At 46.2% G+C, this 27273-nt stretch overlaps 1 protein-coding gene and 1 pseudogene across 1 annotated transcript in view; one reads left to right on the top strand and one right to left on the bottom strand.

Annotated features, from left to right (window-relative positions):
• The window catches only part of LOC138525805 (spastin-like), a 76308-nt pseudogene extending 73821 nt beyond the window's left edge, over positions 1-2487 (bottom strand).
• HYDIN (HYDIN axonemal central pair apparatus protein) overlaps positions 1-27273 on the top strand; it is a 3273799-nt gene that overhangs the window by 2442342 nt on the left and 804184 nt on the right. The window lies entirely within an intron of this gene.

Raw genomic sequence — 27273 nt, forward strand, 5'->3', positions numbered from 1 at the left:
GCTACTACGACCACGGCTGCTCCTACTGCTGCTGCTACCGCTACTAATGGCCTGCACCTGGTCATTTAAATCATTAGACTGCATCTTGCAGACTAATGCCTCCAAATCCCTCTTCCTTGTCCCAGTACTTTGGGCATTGTGGGACTTGAAGTCCCCAATGTTAAAATTTACTTTTTCTCTCTGCATATTATATTTAGATACACTTACTTCACTTTCATTATTGCTCATGTTTTCAAGAGGACATTTAAAAGGTGTCAATTATTGTTTTGGAGTGAAAGGAGTGCTAATTCTATCAGAACTTATGGTGGTACTTTTCTGATGTTCATATTTAACTTTCTCTTGTTGACTATGAGAGTTCTTATCATTGTAAATATGGGCAACTTTATGAGGGGGGAGCTTTATGCCGTATAAAGGATTAAGACAGGCTTCTCTAACCCCAGGAGGAATAACTTTAGAACAAGAAATCTCACTCTGGCAACAAGTCATTACATATTCTGGCATCACTGACAATCTCTTCCTCTAAGGGAGACAAATACTGTGTCTCACCCCTCACAGTCCTCCTATTCCCTTGGGGCCCTTCTCCTCCCAGGTAATCCTCTCGGCTAATACCACCCCCACGGTTAGGATCAGGTAGCAGCTGCCTTTCCCTGGCCACCTGGAATGATACTCTAGGTAGGGTTTCGGTGAGGACTACTCAGGACTCAACACGCCACTTTCACATTTCTTCTTTATAAACAATAATGTTTTGTCAGGATGGTTTCAGCACAGTTCATCAAAACACATTAGTGGACTTGCACCTTCTTTCCACCACAACCTTCTACCACACTGCAGTACTTTAATCATCTTCCCGGTCTGATAATCTGCCAGAACTAACCACTAATAGTTCCTTTCCTGGTGTATTCGCCCGCCAGGATAAAACTACTCTGTGGTGAAGCTTGCTTCAGATTTTCCACACTTAGATCCTTGATGTGGAAAGTTAATCAAAGAAAATAGAAAGGTCTTTGACTTTTAACAACAACATAGGACTTCACAACTATTTCATAAAGGTACAATACAAATTGACACTGTTTGTTCCACAGATGTGTGTGCCACATGCAGTGCAGATTATATTCCTCTCCCCCTTGATGATTTGTACAAGGAGGGCTTCTCTCCTGCCACCTTTGGGTTCATTCTCCGATACCATTTAGCTGTTGGTAATGTTTCTTTTTCAAGTTTCCCTCTTTAGGAAAGCTGCATCCCCTTTGATTTAAAATTGCCTTTCTATGGCTTAGGCAATGCTCGGTATCATTTTACCTTTTAAGTAATCTCTCTTCGTGTAGATTACTCCCGTTGCTCGCACCTTCTGTAAAGGGAGTCTGCTTTGCTCCTCGCATACTCCGGTGAATGCCAACCACCGGAGTGGGACATAGAATTAAGAGATCGCCTCTCTCCTGCAGGACAGCTGGTCTCAGCACTGCTTCCCATTGTGTGATCTTTGCAATTCGGATTCCCGACTCCTACGACTTATCTCGGCACCGCGTCCCACTGGAAACACAGCAGTGGCTCCAACGTCGTCTTCCTTTTGCTGCTCCTGTAAAGGTCATGCTCAAGTGTGGGTCATGAGAACCACTAGACTGCACACTGCAGTTCTGCACCTCTGAGCCCCTCTTCCTCGTTACAATACCTAGAGCATTATGGGACTTGAAATACTAATGTTCTGATTTTGTTTAACCTTATCTAATTCACTCTGGTTTAATTATTTATTATTAATGATTAATTATTTATTGATTGTACCTTTAGGGAAGGCTTTCAAAGGAATTAATGGTTGGTTCTTGGTTTTATAATTTCATCCTAAGGTGGAATTATAACTATCAGAAGTAATGGTATTGATTCTCTGATCCTTACATATATCATTCCCAGGTTGACCATAAGGGTTTTCACCATTGACATGTGGATAATTCTGGGAAGCGAAGCCTTACTATGACAATAAGCCATTAGCTTTTCTGGTATTATGGAAACCTCACCCTCCGAAGGAGATGAATATTGCGTCTCTCGTAATGAAGTCATCCTATTCCTGTGGTGGCCTTCTCCTCCCAGGTGATCCAACTGGCTAATATAGGATTAGGTAGCGGCTGCCTTCCTCTAGCCACATGGGAGGAGACTTTAGGCTGTGATTCTGTGAGGACTCTGTAGGATTCATGACCGAATCCAGAGCACTAGTGACATTTGGTTGAACGGTAACAAGTGTGTCTGAGATGCTGGGGATGGTGTTCAAGAACGTGAAGCAAAACCGTCTTGCTCCCCCTTTGGAATTATGTTGAAGATGCAAAGCGCAGGTCCTAGAAGAACAAGTTACTTACCCCTGGTAACATTCTTTCGAATGGATTTTCCTCCGACATATTCCTTATCTTTTGAAATAACCAGTTTAGCTGCTTTGGAAAAATAAAATTCAGCAGGGGGTGCTGTGCATTGATGCCTGTCGATTCGATATCCTTCAGAGACCTCCATCTCGATGTCGGCATCACCGAAGGTATATATAGCCCATACAGTGCCTGTTGGCTTCAGTTCCGTTTTTACAAAAGAAGGATTTATCCCATACCTAATGTCTACTAATCCTGAGAGAGCGCAGACTCTAATCCCAAGGAAAATTCTACTGTGGGGTAGGTTTGGAGGGGCGATAAGGAAGACGTAGGAGGAACATCCAGTCGGAAAGACTTTACCAGGGGTAAGTAACTTGTTCTTCGATTGGATTGTGTCATCCCACGTATTCCTCATCTTTTGATACACTCCCAAAGCAGTTTCTAGTTTTACTGGAGGAGGGAATCAGAGTTGTGCATGACAAATTAATAGCTTTCATGGGTGTGTGTGCACGGAATGCAACACTGCTTTACCAAAAACAGTTTCCTGACCTGAGGAAGAGTCTAAATTATAATGTTTGGTGAAATGTTGTACAGACGACCATGTGGCAGCCGCACACATCTTTTATTGGTACTTCCCTCTGTAATGCAGAGGAAGTTGCCATGCCTCTGGTCGAATGACCCCGTAGGCCTTCTAGAGGATCTTTTCCTGCCAGTCTGTAGCATTCTGATACTGCCAATATAATCCATCTGGATAATGTCTGTTTGGTGAATAGCCGACGAATAATTGATCATCCCGTCTTAACTTTGCCATTCTAGTGATATAGAAGCTTAGTGCACGTTTAGGGTCAAGCCTGTGAAGCCTCTCCTCTACCTTGCCAAGGTGAGGAGGAGGGTAAAATGATGGTAAAGTTATCTTCTGTGTGAGATGAAATTCAGAGACAATTTTAGGTAGAAAGGTGGGTTTTACCTTCAGCATCACCTTATCCTTATAGAAATAGTGTAAGGAGGCTTGCATGATAAAGACTGAAGCTCCCTTACCCTTCGGCAGATGTAAAAGCTACTATAAATATGGTTTTTCAGGGTTAGTAGCCTCAAAGGACAGGAGTGTAAAGGCTTAAAAGGAGCACACATCATGAACTTCAACAAAGTTGAGATCCCAAATCGGGACTTGAAAAGGGATTGGAGGGGAAGACATTCGTCAACCCCTTTAGAAATTGGACTATTAGAGGTATTTTAAAGTAAGAAACGTCTTCTGAAGTGCGCTTAAATATAGAAAGTGCCACCAGATATCCCTTAATGGTACCAATCTGGAGCCCCAGATTAGCTAGGTGTAACAAAAAAAGATAACACCATCGGTTTATTACATGTAAATGGATCAACATTCTTCTGTCTACACCAGCTGCAGAATTTGCTCCAACAGCAGCGGTACAAAGACTTAGTTGCTGGCCTTGTGGCCGAAAGCAAAATCTCCATTACGTCGTCCGACAGGTCACAATCCTTGTATCTCAGCTTTTCATAAACCATGTGTGAAGGCTGAACGTCCTGATATCTGGATGGAGAACCAGCCCTCCTCTTGCGAGATAAGGTCCTCTCTTTGTGGAAGACATATTGAAGGGCAGGTGGACATGTGCAGAAGGTCTGGGTACCATGTCCTGCTGGCCCAATCCGGGGCAATTGGGATCATGGATTTACTGAACTTTCTCAACTTCCTGATTACGTGAGGAATGACTGGACTGGAGGAAACACGTACAGGAGTGTAAACTCCGAGTGCACCATGAACGCGTCTCCTAGAGCACCTCTTGGGGGAAATTCCCTTGAATAGTACAGCTTGCACTTCTGGTTGACACCGGTCGTAAACAGATCCACCTGAGGGGTTCCCCAAAAGATGAATATCTCTTGAAGGACTTCCCAAACTAGTTACCACTCATGGGAGACTCTGCTTTGCCTGCTCAAAGCATCAGCCGCTTTATTCTCCACTCTGGCTAGGTGAACTGCTGATAGAGAGATTCCTTCTTGTATTGCCCAGAACCACAGCTGTATTGCTTCTCTGCACAGTGGTAGTGACCGTACACCTCCTCTTTTGTTGAGGTAGTACTTGGCCACTGTGTTGTCCGTCATTATTAGGACATTCTTTCCCTGTACAGATGGCAGAAAGGCCTTCAGTGCTAGTCTGATTGCCCTCCGCTCCAAAAGGTTGATGTGTAGTTTGGACTCCAATGGAGACCAACGACCGCTGATTGTCAGATCGTTGGCATGGGCTTCGCACCCCGTGTGTGAAGCATCCGTCACTACTGTCATATCCGGCCATGGTTGCCAAAAAGTTTCTCCTTTCGAGATGTTCTCCCTGCAGGCCCACCACCAAAGGTCCTGTGAGACGGTGCTCAGAATTTGGAGGAGGTCTGACATCCTTCCTGAGAATTGGGACCATTGAGTCCTGAGAGCCCATTGAGAGATCTAATTCTCAGACTAGCCTCTGGCACCAGAAAAATGCAGGATGCCATGAGGCTGAGCAACCGAAAAAAATCAAAGGCTGGTAGATGCTGGGCATTCTGGAATTTGGTCACCATCTGCAGAATGTCTTGAGCCTTCACCTCTGGTGGGGGAGGCTTTTCCCAGGGATGCATCCAGGATTGTTCGAATGAATTGGAGCCTTTGAAATGGTATCGTGTGAGACTTCTTGAAGTTGAGGGAGAAGCCCAATCTGTGAAGTGAGTGACAGGTGGAGCTGAGATGATCCAGGGCCTGTTAGGGGGAACTGGCCCAGATCAGCCAATCGTCCAGGTAGGGGTAAACGTGAATTCCCCCTCTCCTGAGACTCGCTGTCACAACCGCCATCAACTTGGTGAAAACCCTTGGACGGAGGTCAGCCCAAGTGGCATAACCCGAAACTGATAATGAGAACCGCCAACGGCAAACCTCAGGTACTGTCTGTGCTTATAATGGATGGGCACATGAAAGTAAGCATCCTAAAGGTCCAATCCTGTAGCTGGAGGGCCTGAAGAATCTGAGAAAGAGTTACCATCTTGAACTTGTCCTTCCTGAGGAACTTGTTTAAGTCTCTTAAGTCCAAAATGGGTCTCAATCCTCTGTCCTTTTCTGGAATTAGAAAGTACGGGGAGTACCAACCCTTGTTCCTCTCTGCTACAGGTACTTGTTCTATAGCACCTTTCTCTAGCAGGGTTAGTATTTCCTGCATAAGGAGCGGATCTGGAACTTTGTAAGAGCTATTCCCCGGTGGATGACCCTGAGGCTTTTTTTTAGAAAGGGAAGGCAGTACCCCTAGGCAACTTTTTCCAATGCCCATGCATCTGAAGTAATAGCCTGCCATTCTGTCAGATGCTGTGACAGTCTGCCTCCCACTGGGGTCTTGTGAACTAAGTTCTTAGAGAGGTTTTGGGCGCCTGATGCAGTGGCTGATGGTAAAATAGCCGCTGCTGCTGTGGTCTTAGTACCTCTTCCACGTCCACCACAGGGGAATCTTCTTTGGCCTCTTTGAACTGGTTGTCCTCTGCCCCTTCCAAATGTGGAGTAGTGATGAAAGTACCTACCCCTCCAGAGCGTACATGTGGAGTGATTTGGAGGTTGTCTGATTGCAGCACCAAGTGATTTGGCTGCTGTCTTAGAAGTTTGCAGTTTCTCCAAACTCTCATCAGCCTTGCTTCCGAATAAATGGGTACTGTCAAAGGGCATGTTGAGCAGTCTGGAGCAAATGCTGACTTTCTCAACCAGGCGAACTTGCGCATAACTGTACTAGCCGCCATAGCTCTGCTGATACTGCCAGCAGAGTCGAGACCAGTCTGGAGGGATTCAAACATCGCATCTTTCCCATCCTTGACTATGTTTAAAAACCTGTCTTGTGCTTCCCCTTCGGGGATATGGTCAGCCGCCATGGATATACACTCCCAAAGGATGTGAGTGAACCTTGCCAACGTGCACGTGGCATTAACCGATTTCAGGGCCATACTTCCAGCCGAAAACACTTTCTTTTCTAGGGCATCGTAACGTTTGTCATCCCTATCAGGAGGAATAGAAGGGTAAGCATTTTGTCTATTGGTTGAGGTGGCAGCTTGAACCACCAGACTTTCTGGTGTCAGGTGCTTCGATAGATAAAAAGGGTCACTGCTTGATACCCTGTATTTTGAGTTCAACTTCTTTTTGACAGCTGGATTAAGTTCAGGCACCTCGCAAATGGTAGCCATGCACTTTTGCGAAGCTGCACTGAACGGCACAATAGGGTCTTCTTGAGGTCCCTTGTCCAAAATGTCGGTCAAGTCATCTTGCTCATAGACTGGACTAGGTCTAGCCCAACCCATATACTCAACCCTTGAAATGTAGGTAATTTCTGCATGATCTCTGGGATCTGACCTGCCGTACTCTACCTCTGGTGAGGTGTCTAAGCCACTGGCATCATGCATGCACTTTTGCAGATTCTTTATTCTTGACTCGCCAGAAATGAATGCTTCATGGCCTGAGGGTGTACCATATTGGAGGCCAAAAGGCTTAGATTCATTGAAGATGGCTCTGCATCTTCATAAATAGAGGAAAGTGACTTAAAATATTCAGCTCCTGCCAAAGGGGTTTATGTCTTCTCCCTAGTACTCGATGGAGTTATGTTTGTCGACAAAGGAGCCGAAATTGTCGAAAACGGCCGACTTCGATGGCTGCGTCGACAGCTTCTACACCTGTAGCATCGAGGAGCTCGATGCTCGAAGCCTCAATGCCTTTTCATAATTCTTCAGCGCTGATGGCGCCGATGGCGTCGTTGACGCATCTTTCGACCCCCAAGCCGTTGATGTAGTCTCTCTCTGCGCCGGAGGCATTGACAATTCAGTCCTCAAAGGGACTTTTCCTCGTCTCGTGGGATCCTTAGACTGCTCTCGAGGAGTTTTGCCTGCCGTGCCCGAAGACGCACAGCTTTTAGGCTTATAAGGTCTTTCGACCGGAGCATGACTTTTGGGTGTAGTCGAGGGTGTCAAGGCCCCATTCTCGAACACCTTCAACATTTTTAGCCTAAACTCTTCCCATTGAGCTGGTGAAGCAGTCTTAGTCTGGCATACGACTCGTTCCGGAGAGGAACTCGAAAACAAGGAAAATGGTCATCTATGGCACCGTTTCTTTCCATGTTGAGACGATGACGAGTGGCGGGAACCACTACGCAATCGGGATAGTTTCTTTTTGTTCGAAACAGTTCTCGACTCGTCCGAAGTTTGTTTTTTCGATGGATTCAAAAGGGATTTATGGGTCATGCCTGCCGCGAGCTTCCCTCTGCGCGCTCTCAGGGCTTTCAACGTCATGGACAGGCAGTCCTCACACTACAATGAAGGATGAGTGGATCCCAGACACCACAAGCATATTCTATGGGGGATTGTCGAACCACAGTCACTGCATTTTTTGACTTGGGAGTGGAAGACCCTGATAACGAAGCCATTCTTTCGAATATACTCAAAAAAGATTTTCTATGATTTTTCAAAGATTTCTCTTCACAAAGGAATGAAGCGTACCGTATGCAAAGCGTTAGCGTGGAAAAATGGAACTGAAGCCAATGGGCGCTGCATGTGCTATAAATACCTTCATTGACGTAGACATCGAGACGGAGGCTTCCGAGGGATATCGAGTCGACAGGCATCGACGCACAGCGCCCCGTGCTATAAAAAAAAATTCAGAAGCAGCTAAGCTGGATATTGGAAATATCAAAAGATAAGTAATATGTGGGAGGACACAATTCATTTGAATGAGATATTTCATGTACATGATGTTGTGGATTTAGAAGGGGATTGTTGTCGAAGAAAAGAAAGCAAGACAGTGTCTGTCAGACATGTCAAAATATCCTCAAAATAAATCATATTTTGAACCAGTCAAAATTATGCTGCATTCGATGTCCAGTTACACATATGATGTGTACATGCAGGTTACTCCATTATTCTTGCACAGACAACCAAAACGAGAGTCGTTCCAAGGAATTAACGTAAAGGTAATTACATTTTTAAAAATATAATGCTTATTGCATTGCTGCCTTTTGCATGATCCTCAGAGATGTTTTCGTTCTCCTTGGGTTTAAGATACATTGATAGATGGGCATTGCTAGATGTCTGTATCTGGAATTCTAATGGACACATGCCTCCCACAGAATCCTCAATTTATGACATACACTCATCTCCAATCTGATGCCACAGAAAGTATTCAACAGTCATCAGTGGATGCTGTGCGGCTCAGAGGTTGGCCTTGTCACAACGTCTTGGTGCTGTCTCATGCATGAAGTGATGTCACCAAAACATACACTTGAATCTGCTTGCACCATCTTATTCAGTTCCTTTTTTTCCACAATGATACCTAAGAACGTGTTCCAGTCACTTGATAAGTTGTCATCTTTTTTGACAAAAGTCCACCTCGGTCAGGTTTTACGCATTGTTCAAAATGCTGTTGCTCGATGTCTGTGAGAGAGCCATAATACTCTTGTCTTTTCTGTTTTGTAAAATATCATAACCCTGAAGAGTGTTGATCCTGTCAGCAGATGCACCACAGGCGATGAGAGCGTGTACCTCTTAGTTATTATTAACCTCTTCAAAATGTACTCTGATGAATTCCACTCTGGAGAACGCTAGAAAGTCCAGACCGACGCTTCATACATGAGTCAGTTTCCTTCCTTTAGTGGGAAAAAGGATACAGAGAAGAGCTGCCACAACTCCTGAAGTGAAACCTCTTCCTCTCGCACCCATTTGTCGTTTTCCAAGAAGCAACACCACAGGTAGTGGAAGTAAGTTCAGTTAAGACCTATGTTCACTACATCCTCTTTCGTGGGCATGGATAATCTGGTACCCAGTCATCTTGGAAATTAGAATTTGCCATCTTTGGAGAATCCCTTGAGGGAACATCTGCTGATTCGTACTTGCAGCAGAGTGCTTCACCCCAATGGCATTCATGTCTGGCTATTAAGAGGTTGAGCTACACAGACTATGAACCCCCCTATGAGGTTTGTTTATTTATTATGCACGCCAGACCTGAGGGTATCGGGGCGCGGTAAGTAAGAAGTCATGAAGCTTGGTACACAGGTTACAATAGTTACAGTGGTATCAAATAACATCTAATCTAACAGGTATTGGATATGAAATACATGCAGTAAAAAGAGGTAAGGAATATACAGACAATTTATATACAAGAGGATGCACAGTTATTTACAGGTGTGGTCATATTCTACAGGTTCATTTATCATCATTCTCTAGGAGCCATGTAATCCAATTGTGCCTGAATTTAGTGAAAGTTCGGTCCATTCTGAGTGGGGTAGGTAATGAGTTCCACAGTTGAGCTGCTTTGACTGGGAAACTGGTGCCTCCAATGGTGGATAGTTTAAAGCGAGGCACCTGAAAGCAGTTGAGTTCACTAGTCTCCTGGGTCTAGTAGAGGTTTTTCTAGAAAATCTTTCTATTAGATATCGTGGTGCTTTATTGTTTAGGCATTTGTGGGTGAGGGATGCTGTTTTTAGTCGGATATTCTCATGTGTGGATAGCCGCTTGCATTTCCTTCTTGTTTCAGAGATATGTTCTTTCCTAGAGATACTGAGAGCAGCTCTAAGGGCATTGTTTTGGAGTATCTGTATTTTGTTAATAATGTATTTGTTGGCTCCAATGTATAGGGCGTTGCAGTAATCGAGTTTGGATAAAATGAGGGCTCTGGCTAGGATCATGCAACTGTTGGATGAGAGGAATTGTTTACCAGCTCTAATTAATTTGCATGTGTATGCTGTAGAAGAGGCTATGGTGTTTACCTGTTTAGTGAATGTTGGGGTGGAGTCTTAAGTGAAAACCTAGGGTTTTTACTTCTTTGGCAACCTTAAGCTCCCGTCGATGATAAATGATGAGTAATCAAAGCCAAGTCTAGTGAGAAGAGATGCAGATCCCACGATGAGAAGCTCTGTTACATCATCAATCAGGCAGAGGCCGGGAGTAGCCATCCATGGCTGAACGATGCTGTAAATTCCTGGTTGGTTGTGGGCACGATGCTCTCTGCGAGGCACCCATCTAACAAATTAATCTGCGCTTGTTGCTGGTACAAGTTGGTGCCAGGCCAGAGACCTTGACCTATTGTTCTCTTTATGCAGCTTATGTTATCCCTAGACATGTGGTTTCAGTGTTGGCCCAGTAAAGGCTTACTTGTTGACCCTGTTTATTAAGAGCCTGAGCAGGGCTCTTACTTTGCCATGCCTATGGTCCTGCAACCTTTCAAAGGCCTCACTAATGCTTATCCTGCAAAACCATTTGTGGTTCCTCCTTGGGACCTTATAGTCCAAGTCATTACATATCTGATGGCAGTTCCTTTTCAACCGGTTTATTCTTGTGCTCCTTTTAAGGTTGTGTTTGTGTTAGTTGGCACTTCTGCAGTAAGTGTCTTAGAGGAGAAAGTAATTCTATTATTAAATCCAACATTCCTTCCTAAGGTGGCCTCAGAATTCCATTTCCAGCAGACAATTCTTTCACTAGTGTTCTTTCCCCCTTCCATCTAAGTCAAAGAAAAGATTCCATCTATTGAACCCCAGGAGCACTTGCATATTTTACAGAGGTGATCTACACCGAGGTGGTGGGCGGTCCCTGCCACTAATGGCCTGCAGCACAAGTTAAGGGCACATGCAAAGCAAGGGTCCTTTACCGTGTGCAGCGATGCCATTACTGGCACGGTTGGCCCCACCCTGACATCTATATCGCGATTAGCACCCATGAGTAAGCACAAGTGGGTACTAAAAGCTAAAATCAATTATAAAAAGAGAAAAATGTACCTTCAGTCCTGCAAGGCTTTATCTGGGAGAGGGAGTCTGTTTTCAGTGTTGATTTTTTATGACGTATTCAACACTGAAAGCGGACTCCCTATCACGGAAGTAGCGTGTTGCAGGAAGGAAGGTAAGTATGTTTTTTTTTTTTTATAAATGTTTAGCTTTTAGCACCTGCACATGATTACTTGCAGGTGCTAAAGGCGGCATGGGGCAGGAGGGGGAACAAGGGAGGCACAGGGCAAGAGGTGTGCAGCACTAAGGTAGCTCAGAACACAGGCTTATGTGAGAGAATACAGCCCGTGTTACGAGATCTGTGAGTGGCTAGCACCCCTGCCCAGGGTACTAATTATCAAAAGTACTTCATTTTATTGACTGCCTCAATAAAAGTATGATACAATGCACTTAAATAGTTAAAACAAAGTTAGAATTGTTTGAAATAACAGTTCATTTATAATGGTGAGAATGCGTCACATAATTATGTTAAGAAAATATTGTTTTATTGGATAGATACATTAACAACAAAATGTCCATATTAAATTGATCTGATGCTACCTGCTGTCCTCAAAAACCTTTAATTCAATATGGAACTGTCTACATTGAACAATCATTTTCAGAGGATATGGCTAGTAACAAGTGAAGTTACACAAGGACAACAAAAAGGGACAAAGCCATGGTGTGAAAACATAGTGCACAATGTAGGACAATTAACTGTCCAGTTTCGTAGTCTTAATACTATGTTTAGAAATGACTGAAGTACTCAGGCAACCGCTGTGTCAGTGTGGTATTGAGTCATTGTTTTTTACCGGCGAGTGAGACTTTTTTCTCTCACGTCCTGCATTTACTTTTTTTCTGGGATCGCCTGACCCTTCTTTCAAGGTACTGTGTGTGGGAGTCCTCCCCCATTCGTTTTGGCTCCATGCTTTCCTGTGGGAGCATGGTGACCTTATATAATATACTGCCAGGGACTCCTAGTTTTGGGTTGACTGGTGAGTCCCCAGGCCCACCAGTGCGAGAGTGGCCATCTCCATTTTATGACCTTGGTGTTTTACTGTTTGAGGCATAAGCCATCTTCAATGGAGTGCTGTGGAGACTCTTTGTATAAACTTATCTTTGTTTTAAGTAGCATGTTTGCTACTTTCTAGGCATAGTTTCCGAACATGCTCGTGATAGTCATTAATTTTTACTATATTTTTGGGATCCATTGTCCAGGGCTGCTGCTGCCATGATAATGCACTGAAGAGAACCATATACTCAAAGTCCCTCTTCTTGTTTTAAAACATGTTTAAGATGACCTGTCCTTGGTTTGCAGTCCTTCTCCAGGTGGGCAAGGGCTTGCTTTCCTTATTCACCTTGTCAGGCTTCTCTCCAAGAAGCCTGCAAAGGCTCTCCTTTGTGTGTGTGCCGGCAGGAAGCAAGGAGGGGGCTGTCTGCCCCAATCCATCTTCCTTCAGGGACTTGATGTGCTCTGCATATCCTGATAGGATGGCTTTCCCAACTAGACAGCAACCTTTAAGTTTGAATGTTGCACAGTGTCTTTATTATAGCGCTGGGGTCGCCCCCAGCCCCTTTTCTGGGTATAAGGAGATGAACTGGACCCGGGAACCAAGTCAACCACTGGACCTGAAGGGATCCAAAGAGCATATTGACTGAGGGATGCTGTAGGACTGCTGCAAAGACCAGTACCGGCTCAGTAAAAACCCCTGCTTTGCAGACCTCAACCTTCAAATCACCAGTGAAGACCTTTGCGAGGTGCCTTGCTCCCCAAGACTGGTGGGTACAGCCTGTCCTACTGAGGTACATCGCCAGTTTCTGGTCGTACAAGTGTGCATCTTTGCATTTGCTTTGCACACCCGGAACTAGCTGTTCATCATTGCAAGGACTTCTGGCTAACCATACGGCTGGAACTCTTTGTGTTCTTCCTCGAGGCTCTGCTGGGACTCTGGCAATTGGCTGTGCTGCTCTCAATCAGGAGACGTACCTGCAGGACAACCAAAGTTCAACCAGCGAGTTGCAGAGGGCCTCCTGACTGTCAGGGGTCAATGGTGCATCTGTGAACCCCTCCATAAGGGTCTCTCCTGGGTCACAGAACCAGATTTGGTTTTCTACCCTATAGCCTGAGGTTTCCAGGGGAGCCTAAAGATGACCGCCGGTGACTCTTGTTTTCCCCAGCGATTTAGTGTCGCTTGGGACCGTTTCTAACTTTCTAGGGGATTAGGGGCCTGAGATGCAGTATATCTCTTGAACCTCCCGGCTCCCACTTGGGTTTATATTGGGCGTGAAGTCCTGCTTACTGTAGCACTATCTGGGGCTGTCCCAGGATGGTGGTGTCCAGGTCAGTAGTACTCTGGGTTCTCCTTAAGAACTGAAGGGGTGGTAGTTGCTCCTTCCGTTTCTGGGCATGGACTTGAGTCTCTTAAGTCCCTATGTTACATTGCTGCATTTGCCCTGCACTATGTGACGAATCCCTAGATGTCGTCACTTCTCCCTAAGGGGGAGACCCTTCTCATGAGGCCCGGGAGGTGAGGCCGCTATCTGATAGTCCCCCTAGGGGTGGTATACAGTGGGAGGATCTCATGGGTGAGAGACTCCCCCTCTGGTGCATAGGGACTGTAAGGAGAAGGCATGGTATCAAATAGTAAGACCGACACAAGTGATCACAGTTCCAGGGTGTTTATTGAACTTCAATTGGGTTTGAAAAACACCTATCTGAACCTAAATCTAAAGATGGGAGCCAGCTAGGACCTCAAATAATAACGTTGTCCTAGTGGTCTCTTACTCATAAACCTATTGCCAATCCTTACTTCTAAATACACATAGTGTGGGAATAATGTTATGCAACAAATAAAGTATTCAAGAAATTATATGTCAGGATATTCAAGCCGTTGGCCTCCCTTACCCACGTTTTCAGCACGGGACAAGGCGGCACACTCGAGCTTAGCACAGTCTGACTTTTCTAGCATGAGGATGCAGTTCAAATCTCAGTATCAGGACCTTCTAGGTCAAAGTCTCTTTGCCATTCAAAGTCTCTTATTTCAGAGGGCCTGATGCGACAAACATTCAAAAGTTCCTTTCTCCTTAAGGTTCTCATGTACAACTTCTTGGGTGATTTTCGATACACCCCGGGCCACCCCTCCTCCGGGCTCAGACCCACTTTAACACAAAATTTCAATTGATGTCCCTCAGTAGGGCTTGGACCAAATCCATGTACTTTTCCAAATTTCTTTTACTTTATCGCAATGGAAGACTTTCAACTGTGCGCAGGATTTAACTTGACCCGTCGCAGGACCACTTCGATTCACACGTATTCAATTGATCTCCCACCGTCGGGCTCGGATCAACTTTATCTCCTTTTATCACTTTTCAGCTGGGCCTTACAGAGACCTTCGATTGAGCACCCACGTGGTGCTGGACCACTCTGTCCAAGGTATTGCAACTTGATTTAAAGTTCATTCACTCATCAGTACTCTAACTTCATTCGCGTCTTCTATCAAACGCATTTTAACAATGTTCGTTCCAGCGCACGCCATACAATGTTGCTGCTTGCAACCTTGGCTACAACACATACCGGTCTCCTATCGGTCTCCCCAACTCACTGCCTGTGCTGGTTTCACTGAAGCACCTTTGTTCTTGGAGCCAAGGACAGTACCAGGGTGGCTGGAGATTCTCCCCGCCTTGATTACTGACGCAGGAGGGCCACTGGTACCTCTGACGCACAATGAAGGATTATGTGACTTGGTTTTCTGGTCTTACGCTTTCTCGCAAGGTATCGTGGAAGTAAAGGTTCCTTGTGGAAAAGGTCAAGGGAACTTTCCTCCTTGTGACCCCCTTCTGTTTCGCCCTCTTTCTCCTCTTGTCAAACTGCCATCTTGGAACTGATGTCTCCTTGTGTGCTTTGCTTCGGTCAGCATGTGCTCTCGTGCTCCACCTTTTATCCGTGTGGGGAAGTGTAATGGAAGTCAGGTGTGAGTGATTGTTGACAATTGCCTGACCTTGCAAGACCATAGTATTGGGACATGTCAGGTACACGGTTTAGGTGTTAGTCTGTTTTCCCTTAGAGCAGGCTGTCGGTGAGAAAGTGTTTGTGTTGTAAAAAGGGGAAAGGGGAAAGGGTAGAGTTCCTAAATATCCTACTGGGTAGGATGGGGTAAAGGTGTTACAGAGAAGGGGATACCCCAGCTCACCATCCGGTGTCCCACTCCCCGAAGACCCCTCACCCAGGTGATCCTCCCGCACTGGTCCACCCCCAGGAACTGGATCCAAAAGCGATGGCCACCTCCTGGCCACCTGGATGACAGATCCCCTGGATGACAGATCCCCGTGACTAGTGGGCGAGACACCTTCTGGTTTCTCACAGGACAGACATCGAAGTAGAACGCGGTATGACCCCCCCTCCCCCTCCCAGTAACCTCTCCTCAACCGACGCCTATAGTACACCCTAATAATATAACCACCCAACCCATGTACCTGTGTAGGGCCAGTGATTTAAGATCCACTGAGATGAGGAACAATAGGGACTACCTAAGGGAGCCCTACTTAACAGGTACTGGGACGAGGAGGAGGTGAGGAACAAGGAAGAGCAGTGGTGAGACCTTGAATGAACAGTCTATTCTTCTGTGTCTGCTTATGATAAAAATGAAAGGAGGACTTACCATGTTGTCAAGCCTTCCCTGGAGGAACCGCGAGAGTAGGATTCGTCCGGCGTGGAAAATGGAAGACTGCTGACCGGGAACGCTAGCGGGCAAGCAAAAGCATACCTATCAGGTCCTCCATGGATGGACCGACTGGAAAGCAGGAGAAGCAGAGATCCGGGCCTGCGAAGCAGCTGGTCTGCACGGTCGAGGGAAGGCGCACATTCTACGAGAAACCAAATGCTGTGGAGCCACCGCAGCATAAAGAATATTGGGAGACACCATGATAAACCCGAAACAGATATCAGAAGAGCCAAGACCGAACGGAGCACATCAGCAGCGACCCTTAAGGTACAGGGGTTGGTGGAAGGCACAGTGGCATCATGGAAGACTCTTAACCCACCAAGCAGGGGTGAGGAGGAAGCTCCTGGGGGAGAAGAAAACATGAAGAGTGCCAAAACAGGACGAGAAGATGTTGGGTCTGGGACCCGCACCCACAAAAGAAGATCCCTACAATTCATCTTCCTGGCAGGAGAGTGAACCAGGTCTGCCAAATCAAAGAAGTGGAGAAGCTTGCATCTGGGACCCCCGCACCAACAAGAGAGAAGTAGTACAACTCATCTTCCTCGTGGCAGTATCTGGCAGTAGAGTGAACCAGGTCTACCAAATCAAAGCAGTATAGAAATATAGGTCTGAGACCTGCACCCACAAGAGAAGTACAAACCATTTTCCTCATCCAGTACTTGGCAGGAGGGTGAACAAAGTCTACCCAAGTTTGGAGACAGGGAAGCCTGGATCTGGGTCCTTCAAAGTGGAAGATTGAATGCGTTGAATTGTGAAAGAGAGGCCAAGGGAAGGGAGTCATTCTCCTGGTATCCAGGGTGAGGGGAAGGGAGTCATTCCCCCTGGTTGTGTTGAACTGTAAAATCAAGATACCAGGAGAAGAGAGTACTTCTCCTGGCAACCAAAGCTGAAAAGACTTTCTTGTAAAAGGTGTTACAAGTGGAGCAGTGTGCCTGCCTAAGAGATGTGCTGGAACTTTGTTTTTTGTGTTGGAGGACAATTTTGACCCGGTGAGGGAGTAATTCCCCTAAGAAGTCAACGCCCTGAAGTGAACATTTATCCCCAGTCCAGAAGAAAGTTGTTTAATTTTAAGTGTAAGGGACGGAAGTAGGTTTTTTGACACAGGACGTTGAACTATTGATTTACATGGACATTCTGACAGAACCCTTAGTGTTTTAGTTTAGTCAGGGAAAGCCCTCTTAGAGATTGGGAAAGTTAGGTTTTCTCTTTATTTTCTTGGCTAATAAAAGTATATAGCAATCACTGTGCCACCTGTGTCAGTCTCCTCCTTCTGCACGTTTACAACTAACTGAACTTCAGTATTTTACCTACACTATTTGAATGGGACCTCCTGGCTACTCGCCTCTTCCCTCAGGAACCTTTTGGGATACCTAAAAGACTACCAGAGACTTGGTACAGGATAGAGCTGGACTTCGGATTTGTAGTATGTGGTGCTGGGGGCCTTATAATTAGGCCAATGTATTGATATGTGCTTAACATCTGTCTTCCCTACTGTAATGATTGTGTTTATCATGTGAATAGTGTCTTGTGATTTATTTTTAAAGTAGTGCGTAACCCATAGTGGGTTGCCTAACTGTAAGTTGTATATATGTACTAAAGTATTTTTAGTTACCTTGAAATATTTAAAGTGTACCTTAGCAGACCTGATAAGTGAAAGACCTACACAGGTAAGTTACAAATAAACCACAATCATTTATTACATGATTACACTAAGTGTTAACTGTACTCTACAACAGTGCCCCCTTCCTCCTTAACTCAGTCTTGCGGCTTTGCCAACCTAAGAGAGTGGCTTTGCTCAACTGCCAATAACCTTGCTTAACCCTAGGTTGGCTTTTCCAAGTCCTACCCCAAGTAGTGACTTTGAAAAACCCTCATAACAGTCAGGAATTAATTTCAAATGTAAAGTAGATGGTTGGCATTGGGTGAAGCGTGTACACCTTACTAGCATTCGTAAAGTAGTGCAACAAATGTGTACGTGTTTTGGGCAAAATAAAATGCATTTTCAGTTACCCCCACATGGGCACAAAACTGTTAATGAACAATCTCTTTTGAGTGCTCCCAAAAAGATGAAGTATCTCCTGTGGTGTATATGTTTAATCTCAAGCAGGTTCACCATCCCTAATTGTGGACTAAGACTCATATTTGGTCATTCTCAATCTAGCAGGGTGGATTGACAACACAATGTGCCACATTCTTTGTGTAAAATTCAACATGTTCTCTGCTCACATAAAATGTTCAATTTTCTCTCCTACTTGGGGGAAGTGACAAATGTGGTGCATTGTACTCTAGTCATGACCTGCTGTATGTGGTACAGCCATGGGATTTTTGTGAAGACATTGCTGCTACTAATATCTAGCTGAGTTTGTCTTGAGAGCAAATCCTGAGGAATTGCACCATTGAGAAAACCATAGGAGGATATGTCTAAGTCTCTCATCGTCAGTAATAAAGACCTGGTTCAGCTTACTGTAGGGCGATAAAGTCAGTGCAGGTTTTGGTAAGACCCAGATGTGTTTGCAGAATGAGTCTTCAACTTTTTGCACTTTATTATGTTCTCCCCCCTACAAATGAGATGCATAAAATACTGACAGCTTGTGCTTTGGCTAAATAGATATGCATTGATAGACAGTCTCCCCTGATAGAGTGCAAGATGGTTCTGTTCACCTGGTACATGATGTGATGGGGTGCCTGCCACAAAGAAGTACTCCGGAGATCGGAAAATATGTTACAAGGGTGTTTTTTATTGCAGCTATTCCAACAATCAAAATGGCTGATCGAGCCTACTGGGTCCTTGGGATGTTTGATGCTAGGGCCATCCCTCTCTAATTCGACTACCCCAGCCTTTCCCTCCTCCCTAACCCAGGCATCCGTAACAGGGTGCTAGTAATATCGCAAGGTGACCCTTACTGTCTGTGTTTCTTCCTTTGGCTAAAAGGGGTGTCCCTAAAACCGTGGCTTGCTACCTTCCTAGGGGCATTCTAGTTATCCCTGACCTAGCCCAGGGAAATAAAGGATGGTGCCTTGTTCCACCGAGTTCCACTTGCTTTCCTTGCACATGACCTATCCTGACCCTTCTCTGCACTGGGGCCCCAAGATGTTCTTCTCCCACTGTACTACTCTCCCTCCGTTCTCTCTCACACTCCGCCATCCTACATTCACAGTTAGATGTGGCCACTCTCCTTATTCCTCTAACTCCATCCACCACTCTGCTACCAATACCTCTGCTACTCTCTCCTTCCTTCCTCCCCACTACTACTCCCACTATACTGTTAATACTACTTCCATGCTACCATGACCACCTTGCTTCTGCTCCTACTACTCCCATTACCACTATTTCTCTCACTCTCCCGTAACTGTCACTTCCAATACTGATGCTACCACTCATTACCGTCCACTACTACCAATTACCACTACCTTCTACTCCATCGCTATTTCACACACTCCTTACTCTCACATCCAAACACTCTACAGAGCCCCTCTTTCCAATAGCGTCCACGCTCCTTTCACTTTCGCCTCCTCTGGTCTTTTGGATGTCGTCCTCCTGTCCTCACCCAACTAAACCACACTGCACAACTCGCATGCGCCTTCTTAAATACTCCACCCCCTCTCAGGATTGGATACTCACCCTGTTCAATCGCTTACCTGGCTCCATGGGGTGTCGCTGGGGAAGTGCTTAGGTAGGCTTCAAAAAGGGCTTGTAAGCCCCGCCCACCTTTCCAGGTAGTCTTGCAGCATCTCTTGCATAGAAAGTAAAGACTTTCTGATGTACTGGAGCCCCCGTTCTGGTGGACCTTTTAAGGTTAATTTCCCTGATGGTCTAGTAGGGGTTTCATCAATAGTGCCTTTAGTTAAAAGGTAGGATCCTTCCCTGGTAGTTTAGTGGAGGTTTTGCCCTTTCACATGCTTCAGCAGACACTTTCTGCTGGAGCCGCGCCAGTGTTGTGAAGGATGCCGCATCCTTTCGGAGTTGCGTGGCATCCCTCTGCGGCTGGGATCTCACAAGGTGAGGGGCCTCACACTCGTAGCTCACTGCGAGTTGCGCAGGGTGGGCTCCCTACTGTTACGGAGCGATGTGTATTGTTGTACGCATGCACGGGCCTCGTTCCGGCTCGCGCATGCGTGTTTAATAAATGGGAAGCCTCTGCAAGGCAGTTGCCGCCGGGATCCCGAAGCAGTAAGACGTGTCTTTGTGATGTCAATCCAGGTATCGTGCTTATGCTACAGAGAGGCCCCAGGACCACTTAGATTAAAACATTGGCGACGAGGACAGCCCTGAGTGGGGGTGGGGTGGGCGTTATCTTGAGCAGCAGATCTGTGCATTCCAAGATATTTTCACGACACCCACTAGACGCTGATTCCTACGTGGCAAACGCGGGCCACCATTTCCTTTGATACTCCGACGGTTGCGGCCCCTTACGGGGTGCTCATGCGCCGCTCGGGTCAACATACAGACAATTTTTGGGACACCTCACAGCTGTCGGGTGTCATGGCCACAGGGCAAGGACCACAAGCTCCACTACATGAAGGGTCCAGTTGGACCCAGTCTTGGCGCCTTTGGCGCCAGGATCATGAGAAAGTGTGCTCTGCACACTTTTATTCTGGTGCACGTTCTATTTTCTCCCCTGCAGGGCCTCCACGTGCCTCCAGGTTGGGCATGGCCATAGGAATGCATTGGGCTGCACATACAGCATCTTCTTGGAGTGGCAGGGTGGGGCCACAAGTCAGAACAAATGGGCATGGCCGGGACCAGGCTATTTAAGCCTGCCCAGCCCACATGCAAGCGCTTCGCATTAGTCTGTTTGTAGTAGTGTAACGCTCACCGCCGCCTGAAGTGCATCTTTCCTGATTCCAGCAATAACCATTGCCTGAAACGCATCCTTACCTAATTCCAGCAGCAACCGCAGTCGAAGTACATCCTTACCTGATTCCAGCAGCAACCGCAGTCGGATCGCATCCTTACCTGATTCCAGCAGCAACCTCAGTCGGAGTGCATCCTTACCTGATCCCGACTCCAGCCTCAAACACTTACTCGGGAGTCCATCTCCAGCCAGCATCATCGCGGTTCCAGGCATCCTTCATCTGTCAGCAGATCTTCGGATAACAGCATCCCAGTCCGAATTCGCCGGGCCAACCCTGCAAGATAAAAGGACAAAAGGTTAGAAAAACTATAAAGACATTACGCTAAGGTCACGCACAAACCAATCCTCGCGATTGACGTAAGGACCAAACTTAACACCTATTGGGACATCAAGAACTCTCTTTTTCTCCATTGGGGTTCGCTTTTTGCACCGCGATTCTGCTGGGCCTGATATCACCTATTGGGAAAGAGGAAAGACATTACAAGATACGTACAATAATCATTAACGAAGGATACTTACCTTTGAAGTGGTTCAGCCACAGCTGGTCTGGGCTGCCACGCACATGGACCCGTGAAGAAACTCGGTCTTTCTGACAGCGCTCCTGCAGTGAGAGCTGGACGGAGAGCTCGCCATCATAATTAAACAGATGAGACTATATGGGTAAGCGCATCCTTGCCACTTTCTGGGAAGAAGGGTTCAAGGGTAACCACAGCCATATCACAGCATTCTCCAGCATGGGGTCTGGCATGGATTCACATGCTCAGGAATATTCCCAGTCGTCAGGCTGGGAATCCTCGGTAAAGAAAAAATCAGTTTCAGTTTCGTTTCTGAACTGTCTTTCTACTAGTAACCAATCACTGGTCCCTGGGTCATACTGCCCCCAGCCAATGACTGCCCTCTACCTAAGCCCCTCCTCTGGCAGCCATCGTCAGATTTTTACCGCACGTTCAAGTGTTGGGTGTCCTCGTGCTTTAGCTCTCGTGCTTTTACTGTGTTTTTTGCATTTTTTCAAAGAGTTTACTCTTATATTTTAGGTCCATCGAGCCTCAAGCTCCACCGATTCTACTTCAGATCAACGGGGATCAGTTTTCGGAATTTTCTACGCCCCTCAAGGGCATCTTTTAGTCGAATTTCCACTTCTCGGAGGATTCCAGAAGATCTTTGAGGCCTACCCCGCGTGGTCATGGCCCAGGACCAAGGAAGCATGACGCCTGTTGGACCCAAGCTGTTCAGGAGCTGCCCTGGATGCGGGCTACAGAATGTCTTTAAGGAGGATGAGCACTCTAGGTGCCTCTACTGCCTTCACGACGATAAATCGCACGTGGAGAAGGACTGTGCGTTTTGTAAGTACATGTCCGAACAGACAATGAGGGATCATCATACTCGACTCGCCAAATGGCTGGAGGGGCGCGAAGGTCCAGATTCACTCAGCTAAGGCCTCGATCGAGGGAGTCGTGGCGGCCCTGGTGAAGCCTGCAGAGGCTATTCCGGTGGAGACGACCTCCAGGCCTAGAATTTCCCTGCCACCGCGGGAAACTCTAGGCCTGGAGGTCTGGCCTAGAGTTTCGGTCCGGTCCAATGAGAGGGATCCCGACGAGGCGGACGAAGAAAGAGACGGCAGTGCTGATGAGGAACCGCGGACCGTGGAGGGGGCAGAGGATCCTAATCCCCAACCATCGCTCCTGTCGCCACCGGTGCCTATGCCACAAGACAACAGAGCGATCTTGATGTGATTGTGTACGGAGATAAGGACATGGTTGCCCTTACCCCCAGCGGACGATCCAGCGGAGCCTGGACCATCGGAAGCCCACCAAGCAAGCGAAGGAGAACTCATTCTCCTCCTCCTTTCCAGACGGGAACGGGAACGGAGACGGCGACGACGGGGACGGATGACGACGGTGGTGACGATGGAATGGACCTTCCATCACCACCCGCTCTGGCTTCCCCTCCCGACGAAATTGGCTCCTTCCACACCATGATCGCCAGGGCATCTGAGCTCTTCCAGCTCTGACCCGAAGAAAAGAAGAAGGAAGGTTTCCTCTACCAACGGCCGAAGGCCAAGAGGAAGACTGTCCTCTTGAAAGGGGCCCCTAGGGGACCCTGACGTCTATGGAAACAAGGCGAGTCACCACACACGATAGAGACGCCAGACACAAGGTTGTATTCCCAAAGCTAGAGTTTTATTGCAAAGCAAAAGTCTCAGTTGGCCAACTCGGTCTCAACGTCCCGCAACGTGTATCTCTAGACCTCGTGGGACGCAAGAGAGCGAATTACGTACATCAGTTACATATATACAAAATGCATATCAAACAATCAGCTATGTCATAGTTAACACCCCTCTTCATTGGGTTTCTTTGAACTTGGCGTGACGATGGACATCTCCGGCCACTATGACACCTTCAAGCATCTATTCTAGTAACAATTCGCAATTTGTGAGTGCGTAGGCATCTTTCGGTTATTGAATAAAACATGGCGCGTCTGTTCTTGGAAGCGAGTTACATGCAGAGGGGAATACATTCCGGACCTTGCTATCTATCAGGTGCTATTCGTGTCCTGGGAGCCGACATGCTCTTAGCGGGCTCAGCAAAGGGGGGCCATTAGAAAAGCATAATTCAAGCCTTTAGCTGTATTAATCTAACATATTCTACCATATAACGAGACTGGCTGGCAGCTGTGAAATGATTAAATGCTCTGCGGCTCTGCTTCAAGGCTACATTAAGGAGGGAGGCGGGCATTCTTCCTGGCGCTGCCTACGTTCGTGTTTCAGTGAAACTCTTGTTATCCTCTCGGCCCTGTGGCCTTGTCCTTTTCATATACAGACAGCATTGTTCCTCAGTCGAGCAGTGTGAGCGAAAAATATACTCCGAAGCAATAGGAATAGAAAGCAATGAGCAATGGTTAGAAAACAAAATGGCGATTCTTGTTATATCAAAATGGCTATTCATTAGAACACTCGAAAACCTATATTCTGTCGTATCGTGCATGAGACGGTTGGCCCACGGCCACCAAAATACGTTTGCCGTCTCGAATTAGATTCCTAGACTGACAAACCCTCCTTTGGCCGTATTCCAAACGTCTCATCTATTTATTGAAACCTCCTCTAGTGATGATGAATCTGAAGTACTTATGTCTGAGTCTCGTATGCTATTGTGGTCGTCATTGCCTTCAGTAATAGCTATTGCCATCAACTCTTTCATTATTCTCATCTCATTTGGGTCTGGGCTAGTTCGATCATGAGGTTGTTTTTTCTTTATTTGCATGCATCCTTCCGTACATCCCTCAGTTACCTCTGCACAAACTATGGGTAAACAATGTATACAAAAACAACACGTTAGGAATATTCCGAACACCACTACTAGTATCGAGATCAGCTTCCATCCCCAAGATCGTAGTATTCTCCAATTTCCCAGCTCCCTTCTCCCGTGGGGAGTTCAGAGCCTAGAACATGCATTTTCTTTATTACTTCAAAGATTGTGGGGGAATAGTCATCGACATAAACGCAACATGCTGATCCCACTATTTTGCAAATTCCCCCACGATCAACCAGGATCACATCGAGAGCCATTCTATTTTGCAGCGTCATTAACCTGATTCCTCTTTCTTCCAACGTCATGTTGAATAATATATCTGTTGTTGTGTTTATTGTATACTTTAGGATTCTGGACAATTGCCTTATATTATAGGATTTCACTATCTGTCCTAAGAATGGAACGAATGATTTTGCTACATCAGTTGCTATTAAAACACCTTTGTCAGTCCTTTTGTCTCTGGTTCTGGATAATTTGGCCATTGCTGCTGTTTCCAAGAGGAATACTCCTGGGAACAATAGCCCAAGATAACATGTACCTCCCCAGTTTCTGGGCAACCAAGGGTATGCTTTCTCTCCACATATAAAATAAACTGGATCACCTACGTATACTGGTTCTATTTCCCATTTTAGTACCACCGTATTCATACAACCAGTATATGTTCCGACCGAAAAAGATCCTTTCTTTTTCAGGCAAAACGGGACGGTTCTTGGGCTATAATTCACTGTGTAAAATGGGGGAATCGCATCTTTGTTCCCTTTTGTTCTTACACAAAACGTCATTACAGATGTTTTTTCTGGCGTGGACAATCTATCTCGTCTATTTTGTCATGTTATCTTTCGTGTGCTTTTCCTCGTGGGCTCTGGGGCTATTACTTGTGCTTTATGGGAAATGGAACAACCCACAGGCTTCATTATTATCTCCTCAAACTCATTCATGTTGGTTCTGTTTAATTGACCCTTATTACTCTCATTCCACTTCCCTAGAACATTGCACCTAAAGATGCACTACATGCAGAACTTAATGGTAATGGCTGCACATACCACCCTATTCCTTTCCCAGCATGCTGTGGTAAATGGGCGCATACCCAGCAGTTTGTTTTCTTCAGGAATGCATGTGTCATGTTCATGATTAATAATAATGTATTATTCCCAAAACCTTCCCTGTGTTTTTCTTCCATTGGGGGTAAGGTATAAGTGATCACCTGGACTGGGCTTTCAGTAGTAGATATATTAATTATTGGTAAAAACATTTTTAATGGGTGTATTGTTTCTACCCACCATAATATTAGTGCTGTTGATATTGGTGCTACCATGCTCTAAAGCACATCATTATCGTTAGTGTCAGCATACAATTTGTTTTACCATGCGTTTTTTCTTAAAGTTATAGTCTTTATAGCTGACTCATTTTCATCAGTGCTGGTGCAGGAGGAGGCTGGAACCGGTCCCGGCATGTTTCTCGTCATCCTTCTTCTTCCTTATCACAGTTCGTTGTGGATATCTCTCTTCGTCGCGTTTGCTCTGATGTCTATAAGTTCAATGAAATTCTCCCAGTTCAGTTTTTCCTGTCTTTTTTTTTTTTTTAGCCTGGATTCGATTATTTGTTTTTAGGCGAGATCACTTGTCCCTTTTTATACTGCTCAGAGGACCTTTGATCAGTTTGCGCCTCAGTATCATGCGCGCCAAGCTTGTCCGCTCTGGTTGCGGACACATGTACTGTTAATCAATTATTTCACTTGCCATAGTACCATGTGCGCCCAGCTTGTCCGCTCTGGTTCCGGACACATGTACTTTTATGATCGCACCGAGGAGCCGCGAGTCTTGAATCGTCCAACTTGCACAATTCTCACGCTTCTCTCCTCTACACCCCTGGTTCCTTCTCCGTCCATGAGCTGAACCAGAGGTTGACATAAACACCAAAAGAAAAAGAATGCAGATCACTTTGTCTTCCGAGGCCGCAGGTTGTAATGCCTTGCTCCTGGTATCGTATGATCCGTGGACAGTGCCGGTGCACTTTCAGATTCAGACTTGAAGTCAGCCTGCGGCGCTTCTGCAGGTGCTGGTGTGCGCCGTGCCAATAATGCAGATTCGGTCTTTGGCGTGCTGGCAAGTGCTGGTGGGCGCCAAAGGGGTACACGATTTGTTTCTGCTGGTATTTGCAAGGCAGATTTCACGTCGGTCAGCAGTGATGTCGATTCTGCTGGGCAACGTTGGGGCACTCTTTGCCCTTCCCCCTCTTTGTCAATCATCTCGGGCTTTGTTTCGAGTTTCACTTCATGTTTTGGCAGATCAGGTGGCTGCACACTGGCAACAGTTTCTTTTGTCTCTGCGACCGCTGTCTCTTTCCAGTCATCGGTGTCAGGCAAGACTTTCAGTGCAGTTGGAATCTTCTTGGCATGGGTGGCATGGATCCACGACTTCCTTCCATCCACCCGGATTGCCGTTTGCGTCGCCAAAAGTACTTGATAGGGCCCGCGCCATCTGGGTGCTAATGATGACTTTCTTTCGAAGTTTTTTAGCAGCAACCAGTCTCCTGGCTCCAGCGCGTGCCCCGGACCGGTATACCGCACGGGTAATGCCTCCTGCACCTGCTGATGAATCAAACGCAATTTCTGCATTAAAAGGCCACAATAAGTACTAAGCACAGGATGTTCTATCTCACTGAGCCGTTTTGGCTGAGGTGCGCACCATACGTTTGCCGGCCTCCCCATTATGATCTTGTATGGGGAGAGCCCAGTTTTAGCCTGTACAGACGTACGCATGCATAATAGTGCTATTGGTAATGCATCAACCCAACTCAACTTGCTTCCCGCACAAATCTTGCTAATCTTTCATTTAAGTATCCCGTTGCGCCTCTCCACAAGACCGGCAGAACTCGGATGCCTTGAACTGTGGAATCTCTTATCAATCTGGGGACCTGCACATATCTGTAATACCACTGCACCCACAAAATGTGGTCCATTATCGGACCATAGGACACGGGGCAAGCCAAATCTGGAAAAATACTCCTTCAACATTACTTTTGCCGTACTCATCGCTGTGCAGTCTTTTAAAGGATATGCCTCCACCCACTTACTGAATGCACAGATTACCACCAAGACGTATTTTAAGTTTTGGCACCTTTCCATCTCTATGAAATCAAAATGAACTACCTCAAACGGCATGGAGGGCGGGCCAGAACTTCCTGTTGGTGTCACTGTTCCCTTTCCTACATTGTGTTGTAAACATGTGATGCAGTTCTGCACCAACCTTTCTGCATTCTTTTTTATGTTTGGATTCTGCCATACTGTAGAAAGGT

This window comes from Ambystoma mexicanum, chromosome 1p (genome assembly GCF_040938575.1).
Source record: "Ambystoma mexicanum isolate Mex_15411 chromosome 1p, UKY_AmexF1_1, whole genome shotgun sequence".
NCBI lineage: Eukaryota > Metazoa > Chordata > Amphibia > Caudata > Ambystomatidae > Ambystoma > Ambystoma mexicanum.